General features: G+C 43.1%; 1 protein-coding gene across 1 annotated transcript in view; it reads right to left on the reverse strand.

Annotated features, from left to right (window-relative positions):
* Nucleotides 1–18,538, reverse strand: part of LOC144753457 (gamma-aminobutyric acid receptor subunit pi-like) — a 518,120-nt gene that overhangs the window by 20,205 nt on the left and 479,377 nt on the right. The window lies entirely within an intron of this gene.

Here is an 18,538-nt window from a genome sequence, read left to right on the forward strand (position 1 = left end):
CCCAGGTTGCGTGCGTGGTCTGTTGGTTGGGGTGCGCTGCCCAGGGCGGGGGGCCACCAGGAGTCGTCCCAGGCGGAGGGTGAGGATCCCAGGATGAGGACTTCCGTCTTGTCCGAGTTCAGTTTCAGGCGGCTGTTCTTCATCCATTCGGCTACCTCTTTCATCCCTTCGTGTAGGTTGTCTCTGGCGGTGGCGGGGTCGTTGGTGAGGGAGAGGATCAGCTGGGTGTCGTCGGCGTAGGAGATGATGTTGAGGTTGTGCTGGCGTGCGATGTCTGCGAGGGGGCCCATGTAGACGTTGAAGAGGGTTGGACTGAGCGAGGAGCCTTGAGGGACGCCGCAGATGACTTCGGTGGCTTCCGATCTGAACGGAGGGAGGCGGACTCTCTGTGTTCTTCCGGCGAGGAAGGAGATGATCCACTCCAGTGCCTTCTCCTGGACTCCGACGTTGCTGAGGCGCTGTACTAGGGTACGGTGGCAGACAGTGTCGAAGGCCGCGGAGAGGTCTAGGAGGATGAGGGCCGCTGTTTCTCCGTTGTCGAGCAGGGCACGGATGTCATCGGTGGCTGCGATCAGGGCGGTCTCAGTGCTGTGGTTTGCCCGGAAGCCAGACTGCGAGGGGTCGAGGGATCCGTTCGTCTCGAGGAAGGCGGCCAGCTGCTTGTTGACGGTCTTCTCGATGACTTTTGCAGGAAACGGGAGCAGCGAGATGGGGCGGTAGTTCTTGAGGTCGGTGGGGTCGGCTGATGGCTTCTTGAGTAGGGCGCTGAGTTCGGCGTGCTTCCAGCTCTCCGGGAAGGTAGCGGTGTCGAAGGAGGTGTTGATGATGTCCCGCAGGTGGGGTGCGATGACAGCGTCGGCCTTGTTGAAGACGTGGTGAGGGCAGGGGTCGGTCGGAGATCCGGAGTGGATGGGGTTCATCGTGCGGATGGTGTCTTCGGTGTTGATCGGAGTCCAGGCGCGGAGGGTGGTGGTGGGGGGCGGGGGTTCGGTCGTGGCGTGCGTCGGTTGAGTGCTGAAGCTGTTGTGTATGTCCGCGATCTTGTTGTGGAAGTAGGAGGCGATGGAGTTGCAGAGGTCTTGCGAAGGGGTGATGTCGTTGTTTCCGGCGTTGGGGTTGGAGAGCTCTTTGACGATGTTGAAGAGTTACTTGCTGTTGTGTGCGTTTTTGTCCAGTCGTTCCTTAAATGCGGTTTTCTTGGTGGCGCGGATGAGTTGGTGGTGCTTTCGGGTGGCGAGCTTGAGGGCAGCATGTTGTCCGGGGTTGGGTCTCTGCGCCAGGTTCTCTCGAGGGCTCGGCAGTTCTTCTTGGAGTTCTTGAGTTCGTCAGTGAACCATGGGGCTTTCTTGCTGCCGGGTCTGCTGGGCGGGGTCCTCAGGGGGGCGAGGTCGTCTGCGCAGTCGCTGATCCACTTGGTGAGGTTGGTGGCCGCCTGGCTTGGGTTCGGTGTGCAGGTGGGAGGGTTCATGCTCAGGGAGGTCGCGAGTTGGTCGGCTGTGATCTTGTTCCAGCTTCTGCGTGCAACCTGTTGCTGGTGGTGGTGGATCGTGGTCCTTCTGAAGCTGAAGTGGACGCAGCTGTGATCCGTCCAGTGGAGTCCGGTGGCGTGGCTGAAGGCGATGTCCTTGCTGGATGAGAAGACGGGGTCGAGTGTGTGTCCGGCGTAGTGGGTGGGGGTGGTCACCAGCTGCTTGAGACAGAGGTTGGCAAGGTTGTCCAGCAGGGTGGTGGTGTTGCGGTCGTTGTTGTTCTCCAGGTGGAAGTTGAGGTCCCCGAGGAGGATGTAGTCAGCGGAGCAGAGGGCGTGCGGGCTGATGAAGTCGGCGATGTCTTCACTGAATTGTGTGCGTGGTCCCGGGGGTCTGTAGATGAGGGTGCCTCTGAGGGTGGTCTTGGGGTTGATGTGGACCTGGAAGTGAAGGTGCTCGGCGGGTGCGAGGGTGTCGTCGGTGTTGGTCGAGATGCGGATGGTGTTCCTGTGGATGATGGCGATGCCTCCTCCTGTGTTGTTGATACGGTCCCTTCGGATGATCTTGTAGCCGTCTGGGATGGCGATGGCGATGTCGGTCAATAACGTGCACAAACAAACATAGGGTCTCATATAAAATAGAATGGCACAGAGCAGTACCTCAAGCAATTTTGAGAGCTGCACCATTCTAAAAGTGCAGAAATGCACTGTATTTACAAGAATATGGGGCATTCCTGTACTGAGCTCTGCGCCGATGCTAAAAAAGCAGCCTAGTACCAACGCAGCCCCCGGGGGGGAGATGATTAAATTTGTGCAAGTAGGGACATCTTTCTGCACAAAATCAATCAATGGAGTTGATTAACTCCTTGCAGCACACATAGAGGAAAAATAAGGATATTTCTCCTCATTGTGCCTCCCTAACGCCACTCCAGGGGTGGCAGTAGAATCGGACACATTCCCAGGTTTACGATTCCTCATAAATCTCGGAATGCTTCAGATTCCAAGGGTGTTGCATAGGAAAACGCAGAGCAATATCCACGGAATGCCCCTTTCAGGCGGTGTTCTGCGTGAAAGGGGCACATATGTACAAGGCCATAAAAAACCAAGTAAAGTGGCTTTGAATAACCTTGTAAATATGCTGCAGCACGTTGTGCCACCAGAGCATCAAAAGGGCACGTTGTGCCACCAGAGCATCAAAAGTGGCACTCCAGTGGTGCAAAAGTGCTGCTAGGGCCCCATAGTTGTTAGCCAAACACGCATTTCCTTTTTTTTTTTTTTACTTTTTATTGTTAACAGGCTGACAAGGCAAGAAGTACATTAAATCATTAATACATATGTTAACGGATATAAATGAGTAGTTCAGTAAAGCAGATAGGACATGAGATAGAAAGAAAAAGATACAAAAAATTAATTCTCTGATACGAGTTTTTCTATTAAAAAAAATGGAATTGTAAAAGTTTCTTTCAGTAATCATACAAGATATGTAATGCTAAAGACAGTAAGTGTCAATTCATTAAAGCATAATATTTGCCTATACTCAATAAAGAAAAAAATGGAGCGTCATTGTTCCACAAAGGTTCCCCAATTTTTTTCATGTTTACTTAATGTGCGGGTTCCCCTAATATTTGCTAAGGCTAATTCCATTGAGTGAATCTCAATTACAAGTGCCCACCAATCCCAAACCGTGGGTGATTCAGAGCAGGTCCAGGCTCTAGCCAAAGTTAGCTTGGCACACGACATAAGTATTGTAACCAAGGCTGCATGTGGTATAGAGACAGGATAGGTGTCTAACAAAACAGAAGCAGCCGTAAGGGTAGACAGCTGGATTTGCTTCATTTTCAAAACCTTCTGAATATCGAGCCAAAAGACCTTAAGGTTAGGACAGGAAAACAGGATGTGTGCCAGATCTGCTGCGTCAACAAGGCATTTAGGGCATTTTGTGCGATCACTATAGGAATTATTAGGAGACCATTTAGAGATTATTTCGGGGGGGTAATACAACATGCAGGTTGTTCTGAATTGTTGAAGCCTTAGACTAGATGAGCGTACTCGTTTATTGATATTTGTCAAGGAGCACTCTATCTGTTTGGGTGTAATATTTGAGCCCAACAGTCTGCTCCATTTATCAGCCAATTTTACACTATCGTTTAGTTTAAAATCGATTAGGAGTCTGTAAACTTCGCTTATTACTGACTTATATTTTAGGGAATATAAGCAGGTCCAGATATCGCAATCAAAAACCTCCAGAATTTGCTTTTTGTTAATCAGATAATCATGTAGCTTTAAATGTTTGTACCTCATGTTTTCAGATAGGTCGTATAGCAATTTAAAGGTGTTAAAGTCTAAGAATCCTTGTGTGCTGTATAGATCCCCTAAAACGGTAATTCCTGACCTGGACCAGCCGTGTGCGATGTTGTCATTAAAGATACTTGGAAGGCCCGGATTGCCCCACAGCGGTAACTTTGAGTGAAAAAAGCTAGTTTTACAAAAGGTTAGTATATTCCCCCAAATCTTTGTGATGTCCCTTGCGGTCTTAAATCTAACCCTTTTGAAGTAATTGGGGTCATTTGTTCTAAGCAAAAACATATTTGAATCGGATTTTAACATGAAAGAGTGGAAGAATAATGCCCCTCCTCCGTTAAGTAGAGAGCGAAGACGAATAATAAAAGCAGACCAAAAATACAATTTAAAATCAGGAAAATTAAGCCCTCCCTTGTTTATATTATTTTTCATGAGATTCAACGACCTTCTCGCTTTTTTATAGCCCCAGATAAAGCTGCTAAGTGCTCCATCAAGTTTCTTGAAGAACTGATTGTTTAGCGCCAGTGGGATAGATCGAAATAAATACACATATTTAGGCAATACCTTCATCTTGATTAAGTTTATTCTGCCTATTAGGTTCAAGGGTAATCTATGCCATTTTTTGTAATGATAGAATAGTGGATTTAATTAGTTCATTATAGTTTATGTTGTTAATTTCCTGTAGTTTAGCCGTTATTTTGACACCTAGGTAGGTAGCAATTTTGCAGATCTCAGGTACTATCACAGTTGGGGTATAATTAGCTATGACTTGTGTCTTTTGTAAATTAAGTTTGTAACCAGACACCTTCCCGAATTTTCCGGCCTCTAGGGCAATTCCCTTTAGTGCCTCAACAATATCTTCTGAATAAACCACGATATCATCCGCGTATGCTGTTATTTTTAGCTCCTGTGAGCCTGATCTAAAGGGTACGATCTGGATTTGGGACTGGAGGGCAAACAAAAAAGGTTCTAATGAAAGTGCAAATAAAAGAGGTGATAAGGGACATCCCTGACCAGTACCACGTTGGATTTGAAAGTCTGGAGAGGTCAGCCCCCCATAGCTAATGCAGGCCGTTGGATTATCATAGAGTGCCTGTATACTCTGCAGAAATTGTCCCCCAAACCGCATTTTGGACAGTGTGCACCAGAGAAAGTCCCACCCCACTCGGTCAAAAGCCTTCTCCGCGTCTAAGAGAATCATACCGAGTGGGGTGGATTCAGTCTCTGCTACATCAAATGCCGTGATGGCCATATTAACGTGTATTGTGGTGTCTCTCCCAGTTATAAACCCATGTTGCTGTGGGTTAATAATCTGAGGCATAATGGGGGCTAATCTTAATGCTAAAATTTTTGCATCCGTATTTATCAAAGAAATAGGGCGATATGACCCTCTTTCTTCCTTCGGCTTGTCTTTCTTCAGGAAGAATATTATTTTCGCCCTATTCCAGGATTTAGGGGCTTTTCCATTTAAACCTACAGATTGGATAACTTTCAACAAAAGATGTTCTAGCTCCTCTGAGCATGATTTATATATCTCAAGAGGTATTGTGTCTTCCCCTGCCGCTTTTCCTACTGGTAATAGAGCCATGGCTTGATGTAATTCTGTCATAGTTATATCGTTAGATAATGACTCCAACTCCAAAGTGTTCTGAATGTTTATAGAATGCTCTTCGACATATTCCTGTATATCATCTAAGTTGGGCTCAGTTTCTGGAGTATATAAGGTTCTATAGAAATCAGCGAATTGTTCTAATATATCTTGTGGCTGGTTATAAATCTTATTGCCGGCCCCCCGAATATTTATAATTGTAGAGTCTGCTCTGTCCTCGGCAACTTTAAAGGCCAAGATTTTTCCAATTTTGTCCCCCCCCCATATTGTGTTATTTTAAACTTATGTATATTATTGATACTTTTCTGTATAAACATAGTCTTCGCCTCGTTTTTTATTAAACCAAGTTTAAGGCCAATTTCTGTAGTTGTTGATAGATTTAATCGGAGTGCTGAGGACAGTAACTCTTCTTGGGTGGTTATTTTTGAGATCAGCTTGTCGTTGTGTTTTTTACGTTCCGAATTTTGTCTAATCACGCAGGCCTGGGTGAAACCCCTTACACTTGCTTTGCAAGCATCCCATACCATACAAAGTGTGGCTGTGTTTAAGTTGATGTCTATAAATTCTGTAATATGTAATTTTAGCTGTGTCATATAAAGTGTATCTGAAAGTAAGTGTCTGGGAAAGGAGAATGATCTGGGAGGAGCCCTGGTGTGTGCGGTTGTAAAAGTCAACATTATTGCGTTATGGTCAGAGGAGATACGGGGGCATAAGGCCATGGAACTGACCTTCAATAAATTGGCACTTATTAATGCCATATCTAATCTTGAGCACAGTTTATGGGGCGCGGAGTAATAAGTATAGCCCGGTGTTTTTGGGTATAAATGTCGCCAAGCATCTTTGATATTATGAATACGGCATAGGTCAAGAATGGACGATCTGGTTTTATGCATCCTTTGATAGCTACCGAGCCTGGTCGTGTCTATTCTGTAGTCCATGATACAGTTAAAATCCCCCATGATAATAAGTTCTCCCTCCCAGTCCAGGAGTTTAATGTTCAATTGGTCAAAAAGAATAGGCTCATCTGTATTAGAACCATAAACCACACACAGAACATATTTGTGATTCTCGAAACTAATCTGCGCGACAGCCCATCTGCCACCCTTACCACTGGAGGTTTGTATTACTTCAGCCCTAAATCGTTTGTCCTTAAGAATAGCAACCCCTCTTGTGGGGTGACCAAAAGTGGAGCAAACTACGGTGTCGTATCCCAAATGGTTAAGTACCTTCTTATCCTTCCCTGCAATATGTTTTTCAGATAAGAGAGCAATATGAGGGTTATGCAACTTTAATTCTTCTTTTATCAAGCGCCTTTTGTTTTTACTGTTAAGCCCCGCTACATTCCAAGCTAAACATTTGATTTCATACATTTAAAAGTAAGAAAAAACCTTGAACCTATCTCTGAGTGTCCGAAGTGTCTAAATGTCCTAATAAGTTTCCTAATTCTAATGCCAATAGTACACAAAACAGCAAAAAAAAATAATTAGAATGTCCTCGCAGCAATCTGCCCCGTTGACCTGTAAACAAATTTTCCTAATTTCCCCCCCCTCCGACCCCCATCTTGCGGAGAAAAGCACCCTCCCTCCCCCCTCCCCCCCAGCTCTTACCCCGGCCGGGGAAGAGCCACCCTTCTGCATCTGCTGCCACTGGAGAGGCAGCCTGAATAGCATGTCACCTCAAGAGGCCCCCACCCTCCCTCTATCTTTGACAGTTTGTGAGCTAAAGTTGAAAAGAAGCAAACAACACGTTTTTCAAGTTCATAATGGTGCATAAGATTAAGAAAACCCCCCGTGCAACTAATGTTTCCTAAATGCAGAAGCTTCCGATAAGAGTTAGCATTTTACGCATGCTAATACAGCCGATTCTTGGGCTGGTTTTAAGTCTTGCTCTTGTCCGCGCAGGTAGCAGCTAAATATGCTTCTGCTTCCTTTACATCTGTGAAAAAATGAGTACGTCCGTTTTTAATGACCTTGAGGCGAGCAGGTTCTTGAAGGAATGCCTGACCCCCGCTAGACTTAATTGGATCTATCAGCTTGCGCAGCATCCACCGTCTGTTCATTGCTTCTTTACTTAAATCAGAGCGAGCGAAAATTGAGAGTTCACCAATAGCTACAGTGGAATTAGGGCGAGCTCTCTGCCAAACAGCCTGACGCAATAAAAAATTGCCCAAAAAAATTAGAAAGGGACGTGGAAATTGGTTCTCCCTGTTTCTCTGAGCTAGAGGAAGGCGGTGAGCTCGCTGGATTTGTGAATCCCAGTCCCAGTCCGCTAGGTCTGGGAATGCTTTCTGAAACAACCCCACTAAGTAGGCCCTCGGATCAGGTCCCACTGATCCCTCCGGTATACCAAAAAGTCTTAGATTAGATCGTCTCTGTCGATTCTCCAAATCTTCAACCTTCTGTTGAAGCGCTGAAAGTTGGGTCTCGTGTTTGTCAACTGCAAGCGTCGTTTTCGTACTCGTTTCCGCCATCTCGACCACCCGTTGTTGCAGTTCAACAATATCCTTTGATATCCCCCCGAATTTGGTGGTGAGTTCCTGTAAGGAAGATTGTACTTTGCTATTGTCCTCCCTCAATTGTAGATAGTGTTCCTGCGCTTCAGCCCGTTGATTGCTCAGTAATTGGAGTATTATGTCTAGTGGAGAAGAATCAGTTGATTCTTGTCTTCGACTGTGTCCCTTTTTAGAATCACTCAAATATTTACCTATCTCTGGATTGGCTGAAGGAGGTGTTGATAAAAGAGAAGAACTCGCAGGGGAGGGAGGGGTGGCATCTATCGCTGAGGTAGTTGCAATTGCGTCCGATTGTAGAGTATCAGCTTCTATTATGGGTGAGTCAGCAACAGACTCATGCCTCGGCAGCAGTGCTTGATCGGTTAATCCGTCCAGTGGCGAATTAGATGAAATGTATGGGCACTGCTTTCCAAAGTGATAGGACTGACGGTAGTGCAGAGCACATCTATGATAGGCATTGACTCTGTGGGGCTGGCTCCTGATAGTCTCAATGTCATGTTTTTAACTAAGTCTTTAGCTTCTATCCATTTTCTCAGTGGACTTTTGTCCCAAATTTTTTTTTCGAAGTTTGATTATTGTTTGCGATAGGCCGGTTTAATAAGGTGCCAGCCTTGCCGCCTTTCTTTGCTCTAGGCTTGCTTTTTTGTTTGCGCCCTCTCTTTGTTCGTGCTTTTGTCAAATTATCTAAGTGGTCGTCCTTCTCCCCCTTCCCAGCCAGCTCGTCATCTGTTTCGGGATCCATATCTTCGAAGGAGCCTTGTTCGATCAATTCAATAGACTCAATAGACTCTGTGCACTCCATATGTTCTACAAGTTTTATAGGTTTTATAGGCGCCACACTATCTTCCACTGACCCGTCCGCCTCAGCTGCAGGGACAGTAGTAGCTGGTTCAATAGATGGTAGTGATCCCGTGCTGTCAGCATTCGTTCCTCCTGTGGAAGTCTGTGTGTCTGCGCTTATATCAGGACATAAATTATCCAACATTCCAGCCTCTTTGGTAGCAACTGATTCACTCGTCTGTACCATTGAATGTTCTATTGAAGACCTATTATAAGTTCCTTCAGAAGCCACAGGGGCACTGCTCTGTAATGTTTCCCCTGATTTTCCAGTCGCTAAGGTGTGAGGTGCGCTGGTAGTTTCACTCCCAGTCAGAACCCCCCTTCCTGCCATTGATTTAGCCACCAATTTAGTTGCTGCTTTAGTTGCAGTCTGATCAGGTTTTTGGATGTGTGCACCGGGGGGTAAATTAAAAGGTCTCTGTACCTGTCTGTCGATATCTCCATTCTCCTGGTCCGGACCTCCCATCGTGTTAGGCACCGTTGCTGCTTCCGTCGGCCCAACTGAAGAGGAAGGTGTTTTCTTTTTCTTTTTCCCTCCGTCCGTGGCAGCGCAAGAAACGTTTTCCAATGTAGTATTACCAGCACCCCCTGGGGCTGCAGTGACTGTGAGAGACGTTACTGTTACCGTAGTTGCTACCAAAGCTTGTGAGGTTACGGCAGGGGGAGGGAGAGGAGGTGCGGCGGCACCTGCCGGCTGTCTGCTGTTCCGCGTTGTCCGTGGAGGGTTCTTCGGCGACATCCTCCTTGGCCACCAGGTGTGCGGCACGCAAAGATTGAGACCGAACCAGCCGAGCCCTGAGCTCCCCAGCAGGCCGTGAATCGTCCGCCGGAAGAGCTTGGCTGTGTCTGGAAGCCGGAGCATCGATGAAAAAACGCCACCGCTAGCGCTACGTTGAAGTTCCTCCTGAAACCGTCAGCAAGTTTTATCCTTTCTTACAGAAAGCGCCTGCTCCCTTTCTGGGGTCAAAGCACAAAGCTTTCAGCGCGGCTGCTGCCTCGTAATCATTACTCCATAGAGGGGAGAGAGAGAGCCTCCAGGTGAGCTACTCGGCGCAGATCCTCACTCCGCCATCTTGGGTCACCGAGTATCACGCATTTCCATACCAGCTAAAATGATCTATTAACCCCTTCGACGCTCATGACGAGCTGAGCTCGTCATGAGTTACGCCTCTCGTACACTCATGACGAGCTCAGCTCGTCATGTAACGCGAGTTTTTAAAAACCGCCGCGCACAGCGGGAAAACCGATAGCGCGCATGCGGTTAAACAATTCTGAAATCTCAGAAGATTGAATAACATAAAACGTTATTCAACATTTCCTATTGCCTGGAATTTAATTCTACTTACAATTTCTCATTAAACTGTCATTTTCTGATAAGGATCACCTCTAATAATCTACTTTCTGACTCAGAAAACCCCTCCAGCTCTTTGATTACACGTCTATCACCATACATAACTCATCTGTATGGGTTCTATGCAAAGCCATTATACAAAACAGGCCTTTTTGGAAGACAATCCCAATTGCCTAATCCTCACTGTCAACATTTCGGACACCACATAGATTGCAACTACATTCTCCTGCTGGGTTTGAATCTCCACATAATATTAGTGAGAACTGGAGGAAAAGGCTACTGCTACCAACCTGTCCTTCACCTTGCCAAAGATATGCAAAGATTACTGCGAAGTGGAGGGTGGGAGGAGAATGGAAAGTTTCTTCTTTTTATCCTCTTTATATTCTCTATCCTCTTCATGTTCACTTCATTGCTGTTTAATGGAATTAGTCCTAACTGCATTGGCATGCGTTGTGTGCTAGCATCACTCAAAAAGTCAATTTTTCAAAATGCCTAAAGAAATGCATGTGCCTTCTTTTAAATTTGTGCCATTTATTGTGGCACAGCAACAGTTGTTTACCTCAGCCTCAAAAGAGAGTATGAAAAGAAGCCGCACAGTTTAGTTAGGAAATTTGCACTGCATATATTTATTTTTATATATATATAGATATGGTAATACTATCAGACTTTAAGTCAAAAAAGAAATGCACTGAAGAAAAACAAAGGTTAAAGTGACATTAAAGTTACCGCTTGTAATAATATAAAAACTATTATTGTTAAACAAAAGCAAAACACCAACATTCATCAGTTATAGTTTACTGAGCTAGCTATAACTTGTGCCCCCATGCACTCCTTATGACCAAATTACATCACACATGAGATATTAAATTACATCATTGATGCAATCACTGATAACACCAAAAATAGTCATATAAAAGGTAGAGTTACTAAAAGTACGTGTGAACCTATAGCATGGAAATAGTGTAGGATCTAAATAAAAGCATTATTGTGCATAATGAAAATTATGTGGTGTACTGTTTAGAAATCTCTAAAGTGTTTCCCTCTTTTATAAAAGAAAAAAGGTTTGGTGCAAGAAGGGCTGGTTTTACTAATATGTTGCGTTGGGGTTACATCACTTTTTTGATGCAGACCCTTGGCAAAATGTATTTCAGGATTTATTAAGCCATGATAAGTCCGATGTGCATGCCTTTGCATAGCTTAAAAAGAAAGGTTATACAGGGCAGCGCATAGTGCTGCCTTGTATTACCTTGCGTCGGGAGTGTAAGAAATTGTTTTACTGAATGATTGGGGTGTGAGTCCTGATGAAGCTGCAACCACAATCCATGCCACGGTAAGGCACAATCAACCACAAATGATCCTGTGCTCAACCCCTGTTAGTTTGGCATCACACAAAAAATCCCACAAAAGGTTAGAAATACAGAGCAGATTTTAATAAATCAAGCAAGACCCAAATGAAAAAATACATTTAGTAGAACCAGAGTAATTAATTTTAAAGAATAAACTGCAATACAATGTCTAAAAACATAAGGCACCAACCGTAGCAATCTAGCCATACCGGACCAGGTCAAATTCAGATGTTCAGGCCGACCGTGATGAAGAGCAGGTTGGATACAGTCCTAGATTAGTCCAGCTAAAGGTTTACCTTCTCAAGTTTTGTGCCAAGATCACTGTTCGCATTGGAGAGGACCTCAAGGAGTAAATAGTCGACGTGGTGAGAAGAGCAGGCCGGGTGTCGAGGACGGGCAGGTTGTTGCTTCGCACAGGTGATCCCCTACAGGCTGTCATTGCTGCTGTATGAGGAAATGGGCTGCTGGCGGCTCGCAATGATTTTCGGAGTGAGTGGCATGGTTCCATTGTGAACAGGTCGTTCACAGTTGAGAAGAGCCAAAAATCTTGAATTAAGTCTAGCTGAGCGATGCCAAGGGTCCAGGACCTGAGAAGCACCACTTGGGATTCGGAAACTTGCTGAAAATGAGTCCAGGAGCCTTTCATATCCCTGAGTCTCAGATCAAGATGCCAACAGACTAAGCCTTTGAGTCACTCTGAGGTCCTGGGTTCCCAATGGATTGCTGATCTAGTTCTTCTTTCCAGGCACAAGGTCAGCAGTTCCTACAGAACAACAGTCCAGCAGAGTGGCAGGCTTTGTAGCAGCACAGCAGCCTTTCTTCCAGGCAGAGTATCCATAGGTCCATAAGTGTACTAAAGTAGTGTCTGAGGTCCTTCGTTTATACACAGGTGTGCCTTTGAAGTGGGGAGAAACTTCTAGAGGCATGCCTCTCACATGTTCAGATGCTATGCCTTCCCTGTCCTAGCTCCAAACTAACTATAGGGGGTATGCAGTCCTTTTTGTAGAGAAAGAACACAGCCTATTCAGGTGTAAGAGAGGCTTAGTCATGCTCCTCCCTCCCATCCTGCCAGTGATGGCCCATCTAGTCACACCTAAACTCCCATTGTGTGTGGCTGTCTATGAGGAATACGCAAAGTCCAACTGCCAACTACACCCAGTCACATGACCAGAGATAGGCTGCAGGCACCAAAAGTCTAAGGCAAAAAAATGCCAGTTTCCTAAAAGAATGAGGACTAGAATGACCGAACAAAAAAGCCGAATCCATACTAAATCATTAAATTCTCCTTTCGCTGTACATTGGAATGAGTGTCATCCTACTATTGCGCAAATGCGTTTGACAGTTTTGGAGGTAGCACACCAACAAGTGGATAGGGATCATAACAAGTAATTACTACAGCCTGAAACATACTGTATACGATTTTGGGACACTTTAATTCCGAAAGGTCTCAAAGATAAAATGGAATTTGCCTATTTTTTATAACTTCTACAACTTGCATACTCTTTAGAGAGACAGTATGGTTTGATAAAGGCCATAGATAGAGTTCTAGGACTTTTTACTTCCATTTCACATTATCACAGAGATTTCACTTAATTCCACTGTTTAGAGAAGTTGGGTTTACTTCCATGCATCTTTATTCCCCTTGTGTAGGTGGGTTGGTTTCTGGAATCTGACATTGAGTAATACAGACTATTCTGTTTATTGAAATTTACGTTTTCATAATGGAATGTGACCTTCGTGAACTATCATCATTATCTCTTTGTTTTTCATATACATCGTGTTTTTCCATTTTGTATCAAACATTTGCTATTTGTCTTATGTTAATGATGATTTGTGTTCTCCAATTGTATATGATTTATGATTGTTATGTATTGTTTACTTATGGTACCTTTAATACTATCAGGCTTCATATTGTAACCTCGATGTAATTTCAAGTCCAACTCTTACCTTTTTTTTCCTTTTGATATTTGTCTTCTTCCTGATTCTTTCATTTTAGCCATCACTTTTCTTTAGATTTTTATGGCTAGGTGTGGGGAGAGCATGACCCATACTTTAAGTTCACATTTTATTTCTTAGCATTTTCAGAGTTTCACATTTTCTTCACTGCATATACATACCTTGTTGAAGAAAGAGCAGGGTTTTGCCTTTACTGTGTGTCAGAGATGATTTTGGTTGGTTGTTCGCAGTCTGATTTCTAAGGTTACTAATCACGTCTTTTATGCGTCAATACATATGGGTGGGCTTCCATACGCTTGCTGGAACTGTTGAGGTTAGACTGGTTGCAACGCAAAGGCTTTTCAAGCTTTGGTGAGTTTACCTGTGCATCACATTCTTATAGTCATAATTATTTTGAATTTTGGGAGATTGTAGCTTACAGGCCTGTATTCCACTTTCATTGTAGACATTCAAGGTCCTTGAGGTAGGATTGAGAGTTCATTGAACATGAACGTGTTAGCGCGTTGTGAAATAAATTGGCTTTTGAACACTTGGGGCACAATAACACCGACCTCACGGGTGCTGGTGAGTTCAGGACTTGTTTGTTTAAGTTTAGTTCGCATGATTTTGTACTATAAGAAATTGGTTGATCTCGTATTTACTTTTTCAGGCTTTTAGAGTGGGATACTTACCAAGTTTACTTGACTAGCAGTTCTCGTGAGCTGTTTTTGGGTTAGGAGTTGTTGGAAGGAGTTGAATGTTTGGTTTGTAGCACTGGTATGCATTTAAGTCTTCTGATATGTGGTTTTAACTATGTTTGACAGACAAAGGAGTTGGATCCTGTTGGAGGCAGGTTACTCTGAACGACTGATTTATTGGAGTTTTCAGTAGATGGTAATTTTCATTGTCATTCATCATTACCCACTGGGTTTGGTGATAACCATGAGCACAGTTGTAATTTGTTTCTCCTTCTTATTACTTTTTTGCAAATATGACATTTTGAGTCTTCCTCATTCTTTGTGATTTCACTTTATTTCTTGCTTTATTATTTGTTTTCTCTCCTAGCCCACATGTTACACGATCTCATTCTAGTATTGCCAACTCGGATCAGTTTTCCCTCATGAACAGTATTACGACACATGTCACCGATTTGCTGCTTTTGCAGGCATAGGGTTGTTGCATTTAGATTGATTTTCACTACATGTACCTAAACCTAAAGGGTTATAGCTGTTTCTGTTTAATTTATAGATTCACCTGTAGAAGGGCTCTTTTAATGGCCCGAAATGCATTGGGAAATACTATGAAGTTCATGTTCATCTGAGAGCTGAATTTATGAAACAGGAATTTGGTCTTTGACATTAAATCGAATCGATTTGCAGCTTATTGTTGGGTTAAGACTCTTTATATTTTTGTAATTTCTGTTCTTTTACCACTTTGTTGTTAACCTTTGTCTGAATACTATGTTTTGGAAACATGTATAACTATGCAAAAAAATGTGTAAATACTGATTGACCCTACCTAGGGCTCTTGTAATGCACCCTGTAACCTGAGCACTTGTTGAGGTGATCTGTTAAAACTTCCTAAAAGTGGCATTTTCAGAATAGCAATTCAGAAATCTGACTTCACTATTAGTTAGGTTTTTGAATTAGGATTCCAGATACACCAAACATGAACAAGGTATCTCTTCCCATTTGGAAATTACAGTTTCAAAATGTAATAAGGTAACTCTAATGTAATCATATGAGAGAAATAGGCCCTGCAGTAGTGAAAAATGAATTTAAGAGGTTTTCACTACCAGGACATGTAAAAGTTAAATGTCCATGTTCTATCTTTTAAATACAGTGTACCCCGCCCTTTGGCTGTCACAGGACTACGGTGACATATGTATTAATAAGGAAGGGTTGGGCCTGGCAAAAGGTTTACTTTGCCAGGCCGAAATGGCAGTTTAAACTGCACACACGGGCTCTGCAATGGCAGGTCTGAGACATGTGTAGAGGGCTATTTAAGTGGGTGGCACAATCAGTGCTACAGGCCCACTAGTAGCATTTAATTTACAGGCCCTGGGCACATGTAGAGACACTTTACAAGGGACATATAAGTAAATAAATATGCCAATTGGGTACAAGCCAATTCTACCATGTTTTAAGGAGAGAGCACAAGCACTTTATTACTAGTGAGCAGTGGTAAAGAGCACATAGTCCTAATACAAAAAGAACAAATTCAGTAAAACGTGGAGGAATAACGGCAAAAGGTTTGGAAGTGAACCTGCAGAAAGAGCCAGATCCAACAGGGAGTCATTCCATGGGTAGAGCATGGGCATTCCAGTGCATCCACCCGTGCATTTTGAGCCAAACACAAATTTATTAAGGGCCGTAAACCTGAGTTTGCACCAAAATGCTACCCCCTTCCCGAGGCTGGAGTAACAAGGAGAAAGATCTTCATTACTTCCTCTTTCCACGTGTGCTGAATTCTGCAGCACACATAGAAAGAGAAATATGTCTATAGGAATTGTTTCTGTACAGGAAGGAATATTTTCCTGCAAAAAACACCCTGCCCATATTCCAGGCCCCCTTACACAACGGTGCAAGGATGTCTGCGTTGGCACTAGGCTGCCTGAAGTGCACCAGCTCTGTGAAAGTACAGACATGTGCAATATCTTAGTAGATATGGTGCACTTTGCTCTTTACCTTTCACTTAACGCTAAGAAGCACGTATCCTTGATGCACTGCCTTGCATTAAAGTTAATAAATCTGCCTCCTAATTTTGGTTACAAAGGTATGTTTGAAAGTAGGTTGGGGCTTAAAAACCAAAGCCTATTCCAAAACATTTGTAAGATAACAAAACCTTCAATTCCCAATAGATAATCCACTAGTGGCTATGTGGGCATGTGTCCAAATGAAATAGTTGTAATGCAGTGCCACTGACAAATTCACTGCAGCAAGGATGTTTATTACTGTGTATGTTTATTTCCAGAATTTGCCTGAAAGTTTTGAGAATTGGAAACTGATAAATAACGTAGAATGTAGCGGTGTCCCCCTTAGAGTAGGCCTGGGCAGTAAATTCCATTCCGCTCACGGAATTTGCGGAATTTACGGAATTTGGGTAATTTCATGTTCCGCGGAGAATGCGAAATTGCCCAAAATTCTGCGTTCCCGACTTAGCGGAATTTTTTGCATGTCCTCGTTCACAAAATATGTGTTAGCAAGATATTTCCCCCGAGCAGGCAAACAGCGATTGCGAACAGTAAAAAACCATCGCGAACAAGCAATTCCGCGTGTTTGCGGAATTTTTGCGTGTTCACAGAGATTTGTTACCGTTTCGCTGAGATTTGCGTAACGCGATTACGCACATTCCACCCACCCCTACCTTAGAGATGGTTTATCTATCACTGGTTTTGTAAGCACTAAGGTTGTATGCCACTATGACCATCTCATGTACATGTGTAATGTAACTTACTAAACTACAGAGTGTAGTCTATAGGGCCGGGAAGAAAGTGCCTTTACAGTGGCAAATGTGTACCTGTCAACTTCTTCATTTAAAAATGCAGATCATGTAAGTCTTTAGGAGGATAATCCCATTAAGATGAATAGAAGATTGCCCACACCTATAGTGTGTTGAATTGGACTTATTACAAGCATTCCACCTCCTCACCTTTTGAAGGTTTGATGTAATGCCCTAAATTGAAAGAGGGTCCTGTGCACTCTGTGCCACTGCAACCAAATCACACTGACTGATGAGCCTCATCAGGGGGAAATGGCTCTTAGGTTGCTTGTGTTCCAGTCTGAGAAGTACCTGGCCTGGAGTTTCGGTCTTCACTGCTTCTATAGGAGCATGGTAAAGAGTGACTTATATATGGCCTAGTCCAAGCTGAGATGACAAAAAAACTATTGGAGTGCTACCCTGAGTGATTGCCAGTGGTTATACTTATTTCAGGCATTCCTCCCATCACCTTTTGTGTGTGAGTTGAATTACTTCAGGGCCACAAACCCTATAGAAAGGTGTTACAATGATTATATGATGTTATCAGTGTTGCCATCAATAATGTCATATAACATGTCATGAGTGAAGTGATTTGTGAGGCCATAAGCAGTGTATAGCTGGGGCACACATTATAGTTAGCTCAGTAAATTATAACTGGTTACCTTTTTTGTATTAAACAACATTGTTTATATTATTACAAGGTGCACACCTATATCTTCACTATAATCTTTGTTTTTGTCTGTGAATATTTGTTTTTTTTAACATAGTGTAAGCTCTTAATGCCACATCTAACTTTGAATCTTACTCGCAAAACTTTGCAATTACTTCATAAACATACTTCACTCATACTTGTAAAAGCCTATTCATAGCTAAGGTTTCGGGCCAGGGGTACTTAGCTAAACTCTTTCGGGGATCACATAATATAGGGGAACACTGCTTTTTTCTCAATTTTAAAGTGGTGAAATCTATGTAATTAAAAGTATTGATAAAGGTGCAGAATTCCCAGTTCCTTTTAAAAAGAAAAATGAAGACCAGGAAAAATGCGACAAATGGCAACTTGTTCATTGATCTTAAGTAATGCATCCTTTTGGAGCTTCTAAAGACACCATACATTATATGCACTATTGTATGTTGAATACCACATCTTAAAGGTGAACATGCTGAGCCATATCATTACTGAATAATTTTCACATGACATTTAAAACAAGTTTACTTCATGTGCTAGTAAATTTGACAAGTATTTCTATTCTGCTCAATCAATCTGTAATTCAGTGAGTGAGTGACATTACGCAAAATTAGATTTTGTGATTTTGTTTTTTTTTCACACAGGGCCGACAGGTTTGAGCTGCAAATTGTGAGGCAACAAGAGAATTATTATTGCGAAACATTTTCTGCTCAAACTAGTCTCCTGCTCATATCCGGTGTGTTTTTGCGATATGGGGTATGATTTTGCATGCAAACTTCACATGAGACATTGGAGTATTTGTAATTTTGCATCTATTTCACAAAAGTTCACAAAGAAAATGTTACGCAATATTGTCCAACCCTAATTTTGATTTGTTTGAGGTAATGAAATAATATATTTCATTTGAAAGTTATAAATCTTTCTATATCTCGTTCTAATGGAAAACAGAATGGGGTATAATCACAGTGTGATAATGCTGATATTTGCTTCTTCTCTTTTTTCTGTTCATGC

Source organism: Lissotriton helveticus, chromosome 5_1, assembly GCF_964261635.1.
Source record: "Lissotriton helveticus chromosome 5_1, aLisHel1.1, whole genome shotgun sequence".
Classification (NCBI taxonomy): Eukaryota; Metazoa; Chordata; class Amphibia; order Caudata; family Salamandridae; genus Lissotriton; species Lissotriton helveticus.